This window comes from Stegostoma tigrinum, chromosome 33 (genome assembly GCF_030684315.1).
Source record: "Stegostoma tigrinum isolate sSteTig4 chromosome 33, sSteTig4.hap1, whole genome shotgun sequence".
In the NCBI taxonomy this organism is placed as follows: Eukaryota; Metazoa; Chordata; class Chondrichthyes; order Orectolobiformes; family Stegostomatidae; genus Stegostoma; species Stegostoma tigrinum.
The window spans coordinates 8,843,412-8,862,054 of record NC_081386.1 but is presented as its reverse complement, the minus strand read 5'-3'; the positions used below and the strand labels follow the sequence as shown (position 1 = coordinate 8,862,054).

The 18,643-nt window shown below is 44.0% G+C and overlaps 1 protein-coding gene across 14 annotated transcripts in view; it reads right to left on the bottom strand.

Moving 5' to 3' along the window:
• sema4ba (sema domain, immunoglobulin domain (Ig), transmembrane domain (TM) and short cytoplasmic domain, (semaphorin) 4Ba) overlaps positions 1-18,643 on the bottom strand; it is a 386,815-nt gene that overhangs the window by 181,363 nt on the left and 186,809 nt on the right. For 4 of the 14 annotated variants that reach the window (XM_059639201.1, XM_048562774.2, XM_059639205.1 and 1 more), the window contains one exon: positions 16,146-16,240. The exons of the other annotated variants lie outside the window; for them this stretch is intronic. The gene's annotated coding sequence lies outside the window, so the exon portion shown is untranslated. The remainder of the gene's footprint in view (positions 1-16,145; positions 16,241-18,643) is intronic. 14 annotated transcript variants of the gene reach the window in all.

The following is an 18,643-nucleotide window of genomic DNA, read 5'->3' as shown; positions in this document are numbered from 1 at the left end:
CAATTGAGAAGCTGATGGTGAGTCGCGACCTGGAACTGCTGCATCCATATGCCGAAGGCACACTTACAATTAGGGAGCAAATTCCAGAATTTTGACCCAGTGATGTTGAAGAAATGGTGATATATTTCCAAGTTAGTGTGGTGAGTTGCTCGGAGGGGAACTTGCAAATGGTGGGGTTCTCAAAAGCCAGTATTTCTCATAATTCAAGAAAATGACTCTTAATCGCTGAGAAAATTCTGAAAAATCCTTATCAAATATTGTCAAAAACAACTGCAGATTCCATAGACATTTTAAAGAAGCTACAAATACTCCTTCCTGTGCTCCTTCCTGATCAAAGGTCATTGCACTTTCAACATATTCTAGGACAGCCCAGGGAAGTGAGAGTATACTGGGCTAGTCTTTCAAACAGCCAGTACACACACAATGGGTTGGAAGGTTCTCTTTCTGCGCTATATGATCACTATATTGCAGATACCAATGCCCATGTGAATTTCCTGCTGCTATTATCTAGGCTAGAAATGATGTGACAGATGTAACTAATGTCCAAACAGGTTACAAACTATGGACAAAATCTTGGGGAAAACTCAATCTAGTTGTCTATTCATACTTATAAAACTGGCCTGATAAAGGCATGTGACTTTACAAAATTGAGAGGGAGGCATCATCCTCCGGTTGGCACCAAGTTCGGCACCGTGATTGACAGCCGTGTTTGAATTTCTTTGCATGCTGTACACTATTCACGGTAAGTATATGGATGGCAGCATTGCCTCTGGCTCACCTCATGGAGAAAGAGCAGTTAGTTTCCCATTGCTGAGTTTCTTCAGCAATATCTGTTCTTGTTGTGAGTGGGAATGGCGAATTCCCCAAAATGGCAATGATTTGCACATCCTTTGCCAATTTGTTGTGGTGAAACTCTTAGCATGGGCTGTTCCTCTGTCCCCTTGACTGGGCAAGATAAGCATTTTGGAGCTGCCAAGAGGTCAGTTCCTCTGGATTCACAACATGACATTGTATATTAACGTAAAACAAGAACAGCAGATTAGCAGCCTGTTTTAAACCTTTCCTCATTTTGATTTTGATCGAATTTATTATGGCTGGAAATGGAAGTCATGTAGAATTGATGTGGCTGTCACTGTTTTACACAATGACAGAAAGGCAACATGTATCTCTATGACTAACAGTGACAGAAATCATTCCACCCACTGGAAAATAACACCAATCTACATTAAGAGCCATTAATCAGCCCTTAATTGGCACAAAAGTAACACCAAAAGATTAGTGTGAAAGAAAAGTTCTTACTTTGGCACAACAGAAAGCTCTTGCGCGAAAATCTCCAATTGAGGTTACTCGCAATTCTCTCACAGATTTCCATGTCATTTAATACCAGTGTCCATTCAGAAAACTTACACTCATGAACAGTTCTGAACCCAAACTGATCAAAATCAGGAAGCCACATTACCTTCTCCTTAAGCTGAAAATTGGTCATAGTGGAAAAGCATTTAATAAAATACATTTTATAGTTTTACCTGTTTTTAGGTCACCTGTGATAATAAATAATTAAAGGTGAAGAAGCTCAAATTTAATTTGACTTCAGTGAGGCATCTGATTCTTGGGAAAACATTTTGAGGTGCGGGTGTTGTAATAGGCCCTTGCAAGGTGTGAGCTCCTTAGGGTTAATTTTCCTGGGTGCCTTTGTTAAATCAGGATTGAAGCTGGATGAAATTAAGTATTATAACAAGGTGTAGAGCTGGGTGAACACAGCAGGCCAAGCAGCATCAGAGGAGCAGGATAGCTGACGTTTCAGGCCTAGACCCTTCCTCAGAAATGGGGGAGGGGAACGGGTTTCTGAAATAAATAGGGAGAGAGGGGGAGGCAGGTAGAAGATGGATAAAAGAGAGGAGACAGAAAAGTCAAAGATGGAGCCAGTAAAGGTGAGTGTAGGTGGGGAGTTAGGGAGGAGACAGGTCAGTCCAGGGAGGACAGACAGGTCAAGGGGGCGGGATGAGGCTAGCAGGTAGGAGCTGGGGGTAAGGCTTGAGGTGGAAAGAGGGAATAAGTGGGAGGAAGGACAGGTTGGGGAGGCAGGGACAAGCTGAGCTGGTTGAGGGATGTGTTTGGGGGAGGGGAGATTTTGAAGCTTGTGAAGTCCACATTGATACCATTGGGCTGCAGGGTTCCCAAGCGGAATATGAGATGCTGTTCCTGCAACCTTTGGGTGGCATCACTGTGGCACTGCAGGAGGCCAGGATGGACATGACATCTAAAGAATGGGAGGGGGAGTTGAAATGGCTCGCGGCTGGGAAGTGCAGTTGTTTGCTGTGAACTGAGCGTAGGTGTTCTGCAAAGCGGTCCCCGAGCCTTTGCTTGGTTTCCCCGATGTAGAGGAGGCCACAACGGGTACAGCCGATACAGTATACCACATTTACAGATCTGCAGGTAAACATCTGCTTGATGTGGAAGGTCTTCTTGGGCCCTGGGATGTGGGTGAGAGGGGAGGTGTAGGGGCAGGTGTAGCACTTCCTGTGGTTGCAGGGAAAAGTGCCAGGTGTGGTGGAGCTGGAGGGGAGTGTGGAGCGGACAAGGGAGTCACGGAGAGAGTGGTCCCTTTGGAAAGCAGACAAGGGTGGGGAGGGAAAAGTGTCTTTGGTGGTGGGGTCAGATTGCAGATGGTGGAAGTGTCGGAGGATGATGCATTGGATCCGGAGGTTGGGGGGGGTGCTACGTGAGGGCAAGGAGGATTCTGTTTTGGCTGTTATTGCGGGGAGGGGGTGTGAGGGATGAGTTATGGGAAATGCGGGAGACATGGCCAAGGGTGTTCTCGACCAATGAGGGGGGAAGTTGTGGGCCTTGAAAAACGAGGACATCTGAGATGTTCGGGAGTGAAATGCCTCATCCTCAGAGCAGATCTGGCGGAGGCGAAGGAATTGGGAATTTCAAACTCTGCATTTCCTGCAACTCATCCCTCACACCCTTTCCCTGCAATAACAGCCAAAACAGAATCCCCCCATCCTCACTCTGCACCCCACCAACCTCCAGATCCAACGCGTTATCCTCTGACAATTCTGTCATCTACAATCCAACCCCACCACCAAAGACACCTTTCCCTCCACATCATTATGTGCCTTCCAGAGGAACCACTCTCTCCGTGACTCCCTTGTCCGCTCCACGCTCCCCTCCAGCCCCACCTCACCTGGCACTTTTCTCTGCAACTGCAGTAAGTGCTACACCTGCCCCTACAGCACCTCCCCCCCACCCCCATCCCAGGCCCCAGGGAGACTTTCCACATCAAGCAGATGTTCACATGCACATCCGTTAACGTGGTATACTGTGTCCGCTGTTCCCGTTGTGGCTTGCTCTACATTGGGGAAACCAAGCGAAGGCTTGGGGACCGCTTTGCAGAACATCCCCACTCGGTTTGCAACAAACAACTGCAGCTCCCAGTCGCGAACCATTTCAACTCCCCCTCCCATTCCTTAGATGACATGTCCATCCCGGGCCTCCTGCATTGCCACAACGTTGCCACCTCAAGGTTGCAGGAACAGCAACTCATATTTCGCTGGGAACCCTGCAACCCAATGGTAACAACTTCACAAGCTTCAAAATCTCCCCTCCCCTAACCGCTTCCCGAAACCAGCCCAGCTTGTCCCCTCTCCCTAACCTGTCCTTCCTCCCACCAATCCCCTTCTCCCACCTCAAGCCCCACCCCCATCTCCTAGCTACGAGCTTCATCCCTCCCCTTGACCTGTCTGTCCTCCCTGGACTGACCTATCCCGTCCCTAACTCCCCACCACCACTCACCTTTACTGGCTTCATCCCCGCCTCTTTGACTTTTCTGTCCCATCTCCACCTATCTTCTCTTTAATCCATCGTCTATCTGCCTCCCCCTCTCTCCCTATTTATTTCACAACCCCCTGCCCCTCCCCCATTTCTGAAGAAGGGTCTAGGCTCGAAACATCAGCTTTCCGGCTCCTCCAATGCTGCTTGGCCTGCTGTGTTCATCCAGATCTACAGCACAGGGAGACTAGGACCCATGGGCACAGCCTTAGAATTAGAGGGGCTAAATTTAAAATGGAAATGAGGAGACATTTCTTCAGTGAGAGTGGTGGGCCTGTGGAATTCATTGCCACGGAGCGCAGTAGAGGCTGGGACGTTAAATTCTTCAAGGCAGAGATTGATAAATTCTTGATCTCACAAGGAATTAAGGGCGACGGGGAGAGTGCAGGGAAGTGGAGTTGAAATGCCCATCAGCCATGATTAAATGGCAGAGTGGATTCAATGGGCTGTACGGCCTTACTTCCACTCCTATGTCTTATGTCTTATGGTCTTATTGTTATCTCAGATTCTCCAGCATCTGCAGTTCCCACTATCTCTGAAATTAAGTATTCCCTTGTTTTGTACTTTTCATCAAACATTGACAAGATTTTCCAGACGTTCTGCCTGCAGTGCAGAAAGAAAAATCTGACTGGTATGTGATAATGGGAACTGCAGATGCTGGAGAATCCAAGATAACAAAGTGTGAAGCTGGATGAACACACCAGACCAAGCAGCATCTCAGGAGCACAAAAGCTGACGTTTCGGGCCTAGACCCTTCATCAGAAAAGGGGGATGGGGAGAGGGAACTGGAATAAATAGAGAGAGGGGGGGAGGCGGACCGAAGATGGAGAGAAAAGAAGATAGGTAGAGAGGAGAGTATAGGTGAGGAGGTAGGGAGGGGATAGGTCAGTCCAGGGAAGATGGACAGGTCAAGGAGGCGGGATGAGGTGGTAGGTAGGAAATGGAGGTGCGGCTTGAGGTGGGAGGAAGGGATGGGTGAGAGGAAGAACAGGTTAGGGAAGCAGAGACAGGATGCAGTTCCCATTATCACGGAGACAGGCTGGGCTGGTTTTGGGATGCAGTGGGGGAAGGGGAAGAACTGGGCTGGTTTTGGGATGCAGTGGGGGAAGGGGAGATTTTGAAGCTTGTGAAGTCCACATTGATACCATTGGGCTGCAGGGTTCCCAAGCAGAATATGAGTTGCTGTTCCTGCAACCTTCGGGTGGCATCATTGTGGCACTGCATGAGGCCCATGATGGACATGTCATCTAAAGAATGGGAGGGGGAGCTGAAATGGTTCGCGACTGGGAGGTGCAGTTGTTTGTTGCGAACCGAGCGGAGGTGTTCTGCAAAGCGGTCCCCAATGTAGAGGAAGCCACACCGGGTGCAATGGATACAATATACCACATTGGCAGACGTGCAGGTGAACATTTGCTTGATATGGAAGGTCATCTTGGGGCCTGGAATAGGGGTGAGGGAGGTGGTGTGGGGGCAGGTGTACCACGTCCTGCGGTTGCAGGGGAAGGTGCCGGGTGTGGTGGGGTTGGAGGTGAGTGTGGAGCGGACAAGAGAGTCGCGGAGAGAGTGGTCTCTCCGGAAGGCAGACAAGGGTGGGGGTGGAAAAATGTCTTGGGTGGTAGGGTCGGATTGTAGATGGCAGAAGTGTCGGAGGATGATGCGTTGTATCCGGATGTTGGTGGGGTGGTATGAGAGAACGAGGGGGATCCTCTGGGGGCGGTTGTGATGGGGGCAGGGTGTGAGGGATGTGTTGCGGGAAATGCGGAAGACGCGGTCAAGGGCGTTCTCGACCACTGTGGGGGGAAAGTTGCGGTCCTTGAAGAATGTGGACATCTGGGATGTGCAGGAGAATCATGTGTTTTTTTAATGATTGAACTTGATAAAATTACCCCATTATTGATTTGATTGTAACTGTTGCACTTTTTCTTTTCAAGGATATAGAGTTAAATCACTGTAGCCCCAGTCTCCATTAGATAGACACGACTGGGTCACTATCCCTCAGGTGAGGAGAGAGCTGGAGCAGGACAGTCCTCATGGTGACCTCAGCCAGTGCTGGAATTGAACCAGGGCTATTGGCATCACTTGGCATTGTAAACCAGCCAAGTGAGCGAACTGATCCTCTGGCCATGCAGCCAGGATATGACCTCTTAAATTGTAGTTTGATAACTGAATCCTGAACCTTACTCATAATTTTGGTATGTTTTTTCCCTTCACATTCATACTGTGAGATATGGGTAAAGCAATGACATGTATCTGGAAGGCAACACCCGTGATGTGTGGATTTGAGATTTCCATGGAATTATCTGATTGCCATGATGTGGTCTGAGAGGGGGTCCTAAACTAGCTGATTATTACCTCCCTGCAGACTTTTGTGCTCAAAAAGAAAGAGGATACAAGGGAGGAAATCACGAGCCCCATTGTTTCAAACAAAAAGCAGGTGCACAGGCTTTAATGCCGAACTAAAATCTATAGATCACACAACTAAGGGGCAAAGAAAACAAAGTGTTAGGTTCTGAAAATCTGTTCTCAGGATGTGGCAGCGTTGAATTTTATTACTTAGCTCCATGTGCCCTGAAAAATGCTGTCGTTGGGTTTTCTCCATAACCCGCTGCAATATCCGTGCTCCCATGGTGGGATCAATGAAGGGAGTTCCAGGATTTTGATGGAGACAGTTAAGAAATCACATAAAAATGTGTCAGTCAGGCTGTTGTGTGGCTTGATAAAGAAGTCGGAAGTGGTGAGTTCCCATGACACTGCTGTCCCCTCTGCTTGATTAAATTCAACTCTTGAGCTGTTAGCTCAGGGTAGCCTGTTTCTGATAAACTGGCTAACATATTATGTATAAGATCAGAAGTCACATGACATCATATTATAGTCCAACAGGTTTATTTGAAATCATAAACTGTTGGAACGGAAGAACAGCGCTCCGAAAGCTAGGGATTTCACCCTGGTGTTGTGACTGCTGGCCTTGTCCACCCCAAGCCAACACTGGAACGTCGACATCATATTATTTGTAGTCAGATGGAGAAATGTCATGCAAACAGTTAAAGCATTCCTAACCCAAACCACATGGCATAAGTTCAACTCACTGTGGGTACAGATTAACTATTATTACTGTGTTGACACCCAAATGCAATCCAATATTTTATCAGTAGTAGCTTTGATTTATTCAACACTACGATATGCATCCTCGTGGAGATTTTCAAACACATTTCAATCCACTTCCTTGGCACGGATGGGAGACGTTTGGCTTGTCTTTCCTTTCGCTCTGGGAACACAAATAATGCAGGAATGTGACAGACCTTCTTTTCGAAGAATTGCAATCTATGAGCATCACAGGGAGACCCTGAATCTCGAGCCAAGTTACGTGTGCTGTGAGACAGGATGCCCAATGAAAAGAACTAAATGAACATGGCAACAACTTTAAGTGGACCCATTAGCCTTGTTTAGCACAGATAAGGAATCCAATACTACTGGTAATCAGTTTTAGCAACACAATCTGCATTTTGGTAAAACAAACAATGACAGGACTTACACAAAATAGGGCCTTGGGTAGCACTGTAGAACAGAGAGACTTAGGGATTTAGACACATAATTCTTTAAAGCTTGCACCACATATAGAGAGGGTGGTTAAGAAGGTGTTTAGCACGCTTGCCTTCATTGCTCAGACCTTTCGGTATAAATATTGGGATGTCACGTTGAGATTATACAGGAAGTTGGTGAGGCCTCTTCTGGAGTACTGTGTCCAATTCTGGTTGCCCTGTTATAGGAAGGATATTATTAAGCTTGATAGGGTTCAGAAGAAATTTACCAGGATGTTGCTGGGAATTGAGAGTTTGAGTTATAAAAATAGGCTGGCGAGGTTGAGATTTTTTTCACTGGAGTATACAAGATTGAGAAGTGACATCATACAGATTCATAAAATCATGAAGGGCCCAGATCAGGTGAATAGCAAGGGTCCTCTCCCTTGGGTGAGGGGAGTTTAAAAGTAGCGGGCATATTTTTAAGGTAAGAGTAGAAAGATTTAGAAAAGACATGAGGGCCAATTTTCTTTTGCACAGAGAATAGTTCATGTGTGGAATGAACTTCCAGAGGAAGTGGTGGATGCAGGTATAGTTACAACATTTGGAAGACATTTGGATAACTTAATGAATAAGAAATGTTTGGAGGGATATGGGACAAGTGCAGGCAGGTTGGGCCACTTTAGCGTGGGATTATGCTCGGCCCAGACTGCTCGGACAATATGGCCTGTTTTTGCACTCTATGACTCTAACTCAATGACTCTTATCAGAGAAAATTTGGGTTTCGGATCATTTGCCTTATATTAAATCCCACAGAATGTGTTCAAATTGTTTGTCTGTTACTCAAAAGTATAATCATATTGTGAAACATGTTCTAATGTCTCATCCTGCATTTGCATTTACCATCATATCTAATTCCTGTTTCTGTAGGGAGTGGAACATTTCAACCAGATATCCAAACCACCACTAGTGTGACAGCTTTGAAAGCCTGGTTATCTTTGTAGATGCAGCCTACAGTAGACTGGAAGTGGGAAAAATATAGCTAATAAGATTTGAGTGCATAAGATTAGAAAATATAGCAATAATACTTGCTTTTTTTAAAATCAAGTCGAAGTGCATCCAAGCAAGTTGTTGTCCTGAACTGTTTTTGGTGCACAGCGAATGTTCTGGTTTTAATAGATAAAAGTCCTCACAATATTGAGATCAGTTTAGCAGGTGAAATGTGCTGAGTTCACCCAGTGAATGTTGAAGTGGCTGATGTCGGGTAGGCTAACATTGAAGGAACTGGAATTGGCTGGAAGAGAGATTGAGAGGGAATCTGTTCCTGATCATTTATACACCCATCCACTGGGAACATATACATGAAGGTGAGGTGTAGGCAAGACTGGAATCAGGCTGTGAAATGTGTTGATATCAGATCTCGACTAGATTAACTTTTTAAGTCTATCAGGATACCAACTGCTGTAGACTGGTCAACACTAACAGGCAGCAATGTTCGGACAGCTGTATTCCCACACTCCAGGTCAGTAGATCGGTGGCTATAGGATCAGTGGCCTCTGCCACATTGTCAGTTGGAGTCAACATCTTCCAAAGGCTGGGCTGCTGCCAACCTGTTTGGTGAGAGCGACAAAAGGGACTAAGCCAACACCCCCAATCCCAAACCATGACCATTTCATGCAGCACCATCTCCAGTTAACCAATGGAACATAGTACATAGAACACAGAACTGTACAGCACAATACAGGTTGGTCGGCCCACAATGTTGTGCCGAACTTTTACGCTAAACCTAAGGTCTATCTAACCTCCACCCCTACCTGATACGATCATCCATATGCCTATCTAATAGCCATTTAAATGCCCCTATTGCGCTGACTCCACTACCCTCTCTGGCAATGCATTCCACGCCCCTACCACTTTCTCAATAAAGACTGGAGTCTGGTGCTGACCTCTTGTCCCTCCTATATTGTCCCTGTCTTGACTGCCTGTACCTGTGCTTCATAGTTTCCTCTCTCACTACCATTGCCAGTCATGCCTTTAGCCATTTCAGCCTTGGCAAACAGCTGGCAATGGGCTGTAATATCATAAAATCTCTACAGTTGCAGCAGGACACTCGGCCCAGTGAGTCCTCTGGACAGCAACCAACAAGACCACCCCATAACCCTGCATTTCCAAAGGCTAATGCATCTAGCCTTCACATCCCTGCATTCTGTTGACAATTTAACATGGCCAATCCAGCTAACCTGCTCATCTTTGGACTATGGGAAGTAACCAGAGCACCTGGAGGAAACCCACACAAACACAGGGAGAACGTGGAAATTCCACACAGACATTCGCCTAAGGGTGGAATCAAACCCAGTCCCTGACACTGTGAGGCAGCAGTGCTTACCACTGAGCCACCATGAGGCCCCAACGTCTTCTGACTTCTTCCCAAAGTCACAATGTTTGCTGTCTCTCTATCTCCCACTTCCCCTGTTGTCACCACGGGGTTAGCTTGGAGCAGTCATTCTGTCAGCATCTGGACCAGTAAAAATCTACAGACCCAGGCAAACAGTGTATAACCAATCATTCTGACAACAGCTCACTGGCCTGAAATATCACCCATTTCTCTCTCCACACACGCTACCGAATGCTAAATATTTTCCACTTCCCGCCCAGTTCTAGTTGGATTAGCACCATTCAGTACTGATTACAAATTGACACAAATATCACCCCACACACAATATTTCAATCACTCCTATTACTGTTGACCATTTACTTTAGCTTCAGGCAATCCAGCTTCTGACAGTGAGTCTCATCTGCCAAGCTGCTCTGCCAGAAGGCCCTGGGATGGTGGGACTGTCCTATGAGAGATATTGGGCAAAACCGGCTTTTATCTTGCAGTGTTTCGAAGAATGAGAGGTGATTTCATTGAAACTTACAAAATACTTACAGGGATAGGGGGGTGGACACAGGTAAGATCTTTCCCCTGAATTGGGAATGTAAAACCTGGGAGAACAGTTTAAAAATGAGGAGTATGCCACTTAGGCCTGAGAGGAGCAGATTTTTTTAAACTCAGACAGTTACCACAGAAGCGTTTGGAGACTCTGATTATGTTTAAGGTAGAGATTGATGGATTTCTGATTATCAATGGTGTACGGATTTATGGGGATGGGCGTAAAAGTGTTCAATCAGCCATGATCATACTGAATGACAGGGCAGGCTTGATGGACTGAATGGCCTACTCCTGTTCCTACTAGCATCTACTCACGCCACCACCAATGCTTAGTAGCACGACTTGCAAGATGCACGCCAGAAATTCACCCAAGATCCTTACACAGCACCTTCTAAAACCACAAGTACTTACATCTAGAAGGACAAGGACAGCTTTACATGGGAGCACCACTCCCTGCAAATTCCCCTCCTATGGACAATGCGAAATCAAAACCAAATAATCTAACTATTTGTCACTGGTTAAGGATAAATACTGTGAGACACCTTTGAACCATCCTGCAAAAGCCATTACCTGAAAGACAAAATGGGCACTCAACTTAACATCCCTCCTGAGCATGGCACCTGCAACAGTGTAGCACTCCTTCAGTACTACACTGGTCTCTCAGCTTAGACTGTGTGTTCAAATCTCTGAGGAGGGTTGGCACCCACAAACTTCAGCCAATACTGATGCTCCAGAGTCTCGTTTCACTGCAGCATTGATGGAGGATCTAAGGTTATGCCAGCTCCTGTCTTCTCCTTGGCTGGTGACAATGGAATCACTAGCATAAGATGCCCATCAAAAAGAGAAGTAAAAGAAATTTTCATGAAAGAGACAGCCAGCTGAATTCCTGCCTTCTCAGTGCTGCTAATTCAGCTGAATGATCCTGGGATATAGGTTTGTAGAAATTTTTTAAAAAATTCTTGGGGAATTGGTGTAATTGGCTGAGCCAGCATTTATTGCCTAGCCCTAGTAGCCCTTGGAGGTGAGGTGACTTCTTGAACTGCTATGGTCCGTGGCCGAGAGGTTGACCCAGAATGCAGTTAGGGAGGGAATTCCAGGATGTTGATCCAGTGTCACTGAAGGAATGGCGATACATTTCCAAATCAAAACGGTGAGTGACTTGGCGGGCAATTTGTTTATGGTAGTTTTCTCATGTATCTGCTGCCATTGTCGTTCAGATGGTAGTGGTTGCAGGTTTAGAAGGTGTTGTTACTGCAGTGAATTTTGGAGATTGTACACACTGCTGCTATTGTGTTTCCGTGATGAAGGGGGTGAATGTTAAAGCTGGTGGATAGGGTGTCAAAGAAACAAGCTCCTTTCTCCTGATAATTTCTAGCCTCTTGAGTGTTGTTGAATTTGCACTCTTGCAGGCAAGTGGAAAGCATTCCATTACACTCCCTAAATATTGTCCAAATGCTGCAGAATACGGGCATGAATTGCTTCATTATCTAATGAATGAGACCAAACTAAATTCAATCATCAGTGAATATCTTCACCTATGGAGAAAAGCTCACTGTTGGTACAGCTTGTGTGGGAGCATGTTGGCAGTTTGACTTCTGTGTCTCACTCTATTCCATATATGATTGTGCTTCAGGAATGGACTGTTAACTTTGAGACTCACAATGGTTTATGAAAGGTGCTATATAATTGTAAATTAGAAATTCTAAGAGGAAAAAGTCACTGATAGGCGTAGTCTATAGGCCACTAAATAATAACATCACATTGGGACAGGCAATAAATAAAGAAATAACCAAAGCCTGTAAAAAGGGTACAGCAATTATCATGGGAGATTTTAATCTATATGTAGATTGGTCGAACTAGCTCGGTCAGGGTAGCCTTGAGGAGGAGTTCGCTGAGTATATCCATTGATAGTTTTCTGGAACAGTATGTAATGGAACCGACGAGGGAGCAAGCTATCCTAGATCTGGTCCTGTGTAATGAGACAGGAATAGTTAATGACCTCATAGTTAGGGATCATCTTGGAAGGAGCGATCACAGTATGGTTGAATACAGAATTCAGATACAGAGTGTGAAGATAAAATCCAATACCAGGGTCCTATGCTTGAACAAGGGGGACTACAATAGAATGAGGGAGGACATGGCTAAAGTCGACTGGAAACAGTGATTTTACGGTGGGACAGTTGACGAGCAGTGGAGGGCTTTCAAAGCAATTTTTTAAAGTGCTCAGCAAAAGTATATTCCAGTGAAAAGGAAGGGCTGTAAGAAAAGGGGTAATCTGCCATGGGTGTCTCAGGAAATAAGGGAGGCCATCAAACTGAAAGAGAATGCATACAAAAACAGAATGAAACTAGAAGATTGGGAAAACTTTAAAGGTCAACAGAAAGCCACAAAAAGAGCTATAAAGAAAAGCAAGACAGAACATGACAAAAAACTAGCAGAGAATATAAAGACAGATAGCAAAAGTTTCTATAAGTATATAAAACAAAAAAGAGTGGCTAAAGTAAACATTGGCTCTTTAGAGGATGAGATGGTGAATTTAGTTATGGGATATGATGAAATGGCCGAGACATTGAACAGGTATTTTGTATCGGTCTTCACAGTGGAGGCCACTAATAACATGCCAGTAATTGGACGAAGGTAGGTGAGGATCTGGAAACAATCATTATTACGGAAGGAGCAGTGTTGGGCAGGGTAATGGAGCTAAGGGTTGATAAGTCTCCTGGCCCTGATGGAATGCATCCCAGGGTACTAAAAGAGATGGCGGGAGAAATAGCAGGTACACAGGCATTAATTTTCCAAAATTCGCTGGACTCTGGGGCAGTCCCAGCAGATTGGAAAACAGCAAATATGACGCTACTGTTTAAAAGGGGAGGTAGACAAAAGACGGGAAATTATAGACCAGTTAACCTATGTAGTGGGGATAATGCCTGAGTCAATTATCAAGGAAGAAATAGCAAGGCATCTCAATAGAAATTGTCCCGTTGGGCAGACGCAGCATGGGTTCATGAAGGGCAGGTTATGCTTGACAAATCTTTTGGAATTCTATGACGCTATTACGAGCAAGGTGAACAATGGGGACCCAGTGGAAGTGGTGTACCTAGATTTCCAAAAGGCGTTCGACAAGGTGCCACACAAGACGCTGCTGCATAAGAAAAGGATGCATGGCATTAGGGGTAAAGTATTAGCATGGATAGAGGATTTATTGACTAGCAGGAAGCAAAGTGTAGGGATAAATGAGTGCTATTCTAGCTGGCAATCAGTGACTAGTGGTGAGCTTCAGGGATCGGTGTTGGGACTGCAATTATTTACAATTTATATAGATGATTTGGAGTTGGGGACCACGTGTAGGGTGTCAAAGTTTTCAGATAACATTAAGATGAGTGGCAGAGCAAAGTATGCAGAGGACTGTGAAACTTTGCAGAGGAACGTGGATACATTGAGTGAGTGGGCAAAGGTCTGGCAGATGGAGTACAATGTAAATAAATGTGAAGTCATACATTTCGGTAGGAGTAATAGTAAAAGGGATTATTACTTGAATGGTAAGAAGTTGCAGCATGCTGCTGTGCAGAGGAACCTGGGTGTCCTTGTGCATGAATCACAGAAGGTTGGTCTGCAGGTACAACAAGTAATTAGGAAGGCAAATGAAATTTTGTCCTTCATTGCAAAAGGGATTGAGTTTAAAAGCAGAGAGGTTATGTTGCAGCTGTACAAGGTGCTGGTGAGGCCACACCAGGAGTACTGTGTGCAGTTTTGGTCTCTTTACTTGAGAAAGGATGTACTGGCACTGGGGGGGGGTGCAAAGGAGGTCCACTAGGCTGATTCCAGAGTTGAGGGTGTTGGCCTGTGAGGACAGACTGAGTAGATTGGAATTATATTCATTGAAATTCAGAAGATCGAGGTGGGGATCTTATAGAAACATCTAAAATTATGAAGGGAATAGATAAGATAGGAGTAGAGAGGATGTTCCCACTGGCAGGTGAAGCTAGGACAAGAGGGCATAGCCTCAAGATTAGAGGGAGCAGATTTGGGACTGAATTGAGAAGGAACTTCTTCACCCAGAGGGTTGTTAATCTATGGAATTCCTTGCCCAGTGAAGTAGTTGATGCAACTTCATTAAACCTTTTTAAAGCTAAGGTAGTTTTTTTTTGAACAATAAAAGAATTAAGGGATACGGTGAGGGCGTGTGTAAGTGGATCTGAGTCCACGAAAAGATCAGTCATGAACGTATTGAATGGCAGAGCAGCCTACTCCTGCTCCTAGTTCTTCTGTTCTTAAATTGTGTCCAGCAATATGCAGTTTGGGGTTACTCTGGCTCGGACTTTTCTCTTCCTCCATTCCTCATCTGGCAAGGGGAGATTTCTCACCCCGATATACACTGCCGAGGCAGATTTTAAAAATTGCTATATGGTGGGGAGTGCAGGGTTTGAAGCCACTTTCATTATAATACACTTGCTGTACACTGGCATTGCTACATAAATCTACCCTCATGTCTCACGGGGCTCCTTTCTGAGTTACCAAAAAAATCAACCTCCTACAGTCTGATCTCAATTCCTGAGTGTGTTCATCTGAAATGGTTCAAGTCATCCATCAGTGTGCAATGTTGGGTTATTTTTCTTTCATTGGGCTGACATTTCTTTACCAAAGCACTCCAAAACAAAACTGGATGTGGACACATAACAGGGCAACAATATCTCTAACAGGCAGCAGCCACCAGAGAACATTGTCACACACTTCACCATTTGTCATACCATTTGCTCCTGCTTTTAGTCAAACCCGCACTTAATCCAATAACGTGCAATCCACATGACATTTGATCCTTGTTGCACATTCTAATAATGAGATGTAGCTCAATAGAAGTGCATGCTTTGGACATTCATTTCAGTTTAGTTGACAATCTCATTACGGTAAATATGTGTTCCGTTAGCCTTTCTTGACATTCCCTAAAAACAGTTAGGATTTGGTGATTTGCCCATCTGGCTGGTCTCCCAGAGTCTATCCTGTAAACTTCAGGGCATCAAAAGCTTTGCTGCCTGTGTCTCAAAGCACAGCAAACCTCATTCCCCTATCACCCTGGTGTTTACATTGCCTCTCAGTTAGTAATATCTTTATCATAATATTTTCAGCATCTCTCAAATTCTTTTGTGGGCTAATCCTCCCTATCCCTGTCATGTTCTCCAGCCCTATAAACCTCTGAAATATCTGCACTTTGCTAGATTTGATCTCTTCAGCATCCTCAATTTCAATTGCTTTATCACTGAATGGCTGAATCTTCAGTTAACACGACTCCAAAATCAGAAATTTTATCCCTTACATCCCTCCACTTCACTTTCCGCTTTTAAGATTTGACATAAATCTGACCTATTTGACCACACATTTGGTCATTGTTCTAATTTCTCCTCATTTGGCTCGTTGTCATATATGATGTACCTATGCAGTGCCTTGGAATTTTTTTGTTAAGTTAAATTTAAATGTTAGTTGTTTTCAATATTTCTCTAAAGTCCTCCACTTCCCCGGCTCCCTGTATCTTTCGAAATCCATCTGCAGATCGGATTTTAGTCAATGCTGCTAGCCTGATTTGGCTCAGTTCCTCTGCTTTCTCACACGATTCTTTCTTCTTTGTAAAGTACTTTGAGAGATTGCCCACCTTAAAGGAGCTAAATAAATACAAACTGTTACTGTTCTTTGCAACCAAGTGCTGTGACTCGAAATAGCAACATTCACATTTATAGTAATTGTGAAAAAAAAAGCCAGATGGGAATGAGGAAAGCTGTTTTTAACTCAATCAGTTGTTTCAATCTGGCATGCATGGCCTGAGGAGATGGGGAGAAATGAAGAGGGTAGCCAGTAAAATGCAGACCTACATTCACTTTTTGCAGTTACAGAGTTCTCCCTTGAGGCTTTTTCTTGCTTGTTGATGATCCATATTTTCTTCTTGATTCTCTTCTTACATCTAGACCTATGATTACAGATGCACAAATGAAACATTTGCTTATGCCTGGTTCCATAACTTGTGCATTTACTGAGGCAGGTCACCAGAAGCTATAGCTTGAGAAGTGTCACTTCATATCAAGCATGGTGACTCAGTGGTCACACTGCTACCTCAGTGTCAGGAACCCAGTTTTGATTCCAGCCTTCGATGACTGTCTTCCATGCGTCTGCGTGTGTTTCCTCTGGGTGGTCTGAGACCTGAACTTTCTAAATGCAATTTAATAATTAACTTTATTTTAATTAAGGGCTCTCATCTCACTGGGGATACATCAGGCTAATCGCATCCAAAAATCTGCTCTGAAAACTCTACTCACAGTTTGACAGAGATGACAAAACTCCACACTATCAGCTGTTTCAATGCTACATTCGAAAACAATCAACAGCATTGTAATGGAAAGGTCAATGTGCCATATCTCCAATTATTAAGAGATCTTTCCAAAAATTCTTCGATTTCTAGCTTTATACCTGCATTGTTGCCAAAACTAATTAGTTATTCCCTGCACAATACCCTACCTCTGTAAGAGGTTGTGTCAAACCCCACTCTTCTGTTCTTGAGATATATTGCTCACAAACATTCTAGCACAGACAGGCAAAAGCCATCTTCACTGGAGGAAGTAAAAATATGTTTCAAAGGCAAATGGACAAATACTTAAGGGAGATACTGTAGGTCAATGGGGATAAAGCAGGGGGGTAGGATTAATTGAAAAGACTCAGCACCAAATGTAAAATGTTCTGTGCTATATGATTCCACCTCTAAATGTTCCTTGGGATATTAAGAAACAACGTATTGCATGCATTTTAATTTCTGTGATTGTTCATTCCTGGTCATTGTTTGTTCTCGTAATGAAAGTTTTAGCAGCAAAGACTTGTCATTTCTGTAATGCCTCAATGCATTTATTTCTGAAATATCCCACAGGCAATTAACAATCAATGATTTTGCAGTTGCAACTAATTATTATAAAGACCACTGACAGTCATGTTGGACAAAACAAGCTCCAACAAACACTGAGAAAATGATGAACTGATTTCTCAGTGGTGATGAGTAAGGGATAGGTTATGGGAAGGCATCTGCTCTTTATGTAATGTCTGGGAATCTTGAGCATACACACCAATCTGTGGGAAATCAGAGAGACCTCATTTTAATGTCTCGTCTCAAAATGGGAGATGTGAGTATACAGCTCTCCCTCTGTACCGCGTTCAGTCTCAGCCTTGATGACGTGCTCAAGTTCTGAAATGGGAACAAGGTCAAACTGACTTTATTGCCACACGTTGCTTTAATTTCTCACTAATGTCTGACTGTTCAGATCTCATAGCAATCAGTCTCAATTCAACCTTGTTGGATTCATTCAAATAAGTTCATATTTGGTTGCATCACTGTAAAATAAAATTTTAGCAAATAAGATTGCCCTTATCACAGGGCAATAACCTGCAATAATAACTTGAATTTGCATAGCACTCTTATATAATTAAATGCCTCAGGAAAATTTGAGACTAAAATATGGCACCAAGCTATATTAGGATGCTGGGTCAGATGATCAAAAGCTTAGTCAAAGGTTTATGTTTTAAAAATTGGAGATGGAAAAGTGGTTGGAATTGAAGGAAGGCCGATAAATTTGGGGATTGTGGAGTTGGAGGAGATTACAGAGACAAGGAGGGTGAGGTCATGGAGAAATTTGAAAACAATGATGAGAATTGTAAAATCAACATGTTGTTTGACCAGGACCCAATATAGATTAATGTAAAAAAAGTATTATTCATATCTAAAAGAGAAATAAACAAAACGAATCAAGTTTAAATAATCTTTAGTTCTACTTGGGGGCATATTGTAAACAAATAGCAGGTGACAATTTGTTTTAAATACTCCTCATTGAGTTTCTGCTCACTGTCAGCTGATTTCAAACTGAATCATAGTTATTCACAACAACTTCAGGACTTGAATAGTTAACATCAGCAAGTGCCATTGACTCATTTGTTCCAGAGAGCCTGGGTTCACATGAATCACATATAGATTCAGGTGATGGAACAGATCTTCTACGCAGCAAGATTAGATGCCACAAAGTGAAGATAGTGAAACGTGAGTCAGCCTGGATCTGCTACTTATTTCACAGACCAATTAAAAAATGTGGCCCAATAAGAACATAAGAACTAGTATCAGGAATAGGCAATTCAACCTCTTGGGCCTGTTCTGCCATTTGATACAATCATGGTTGTTCTCATCTCGGCCTCAACTCCACTTTCCTGCCTGCTCCCCATAACCTTTCAAGCCATCACTAATTAAAAATCTGTCCACCTCTTCCTTAGGTTTACTCAATGTCCCAGCATCCACCACACTCTGGTGTAGTGAATTTCACAGATTCACAGCCCTTTGAGA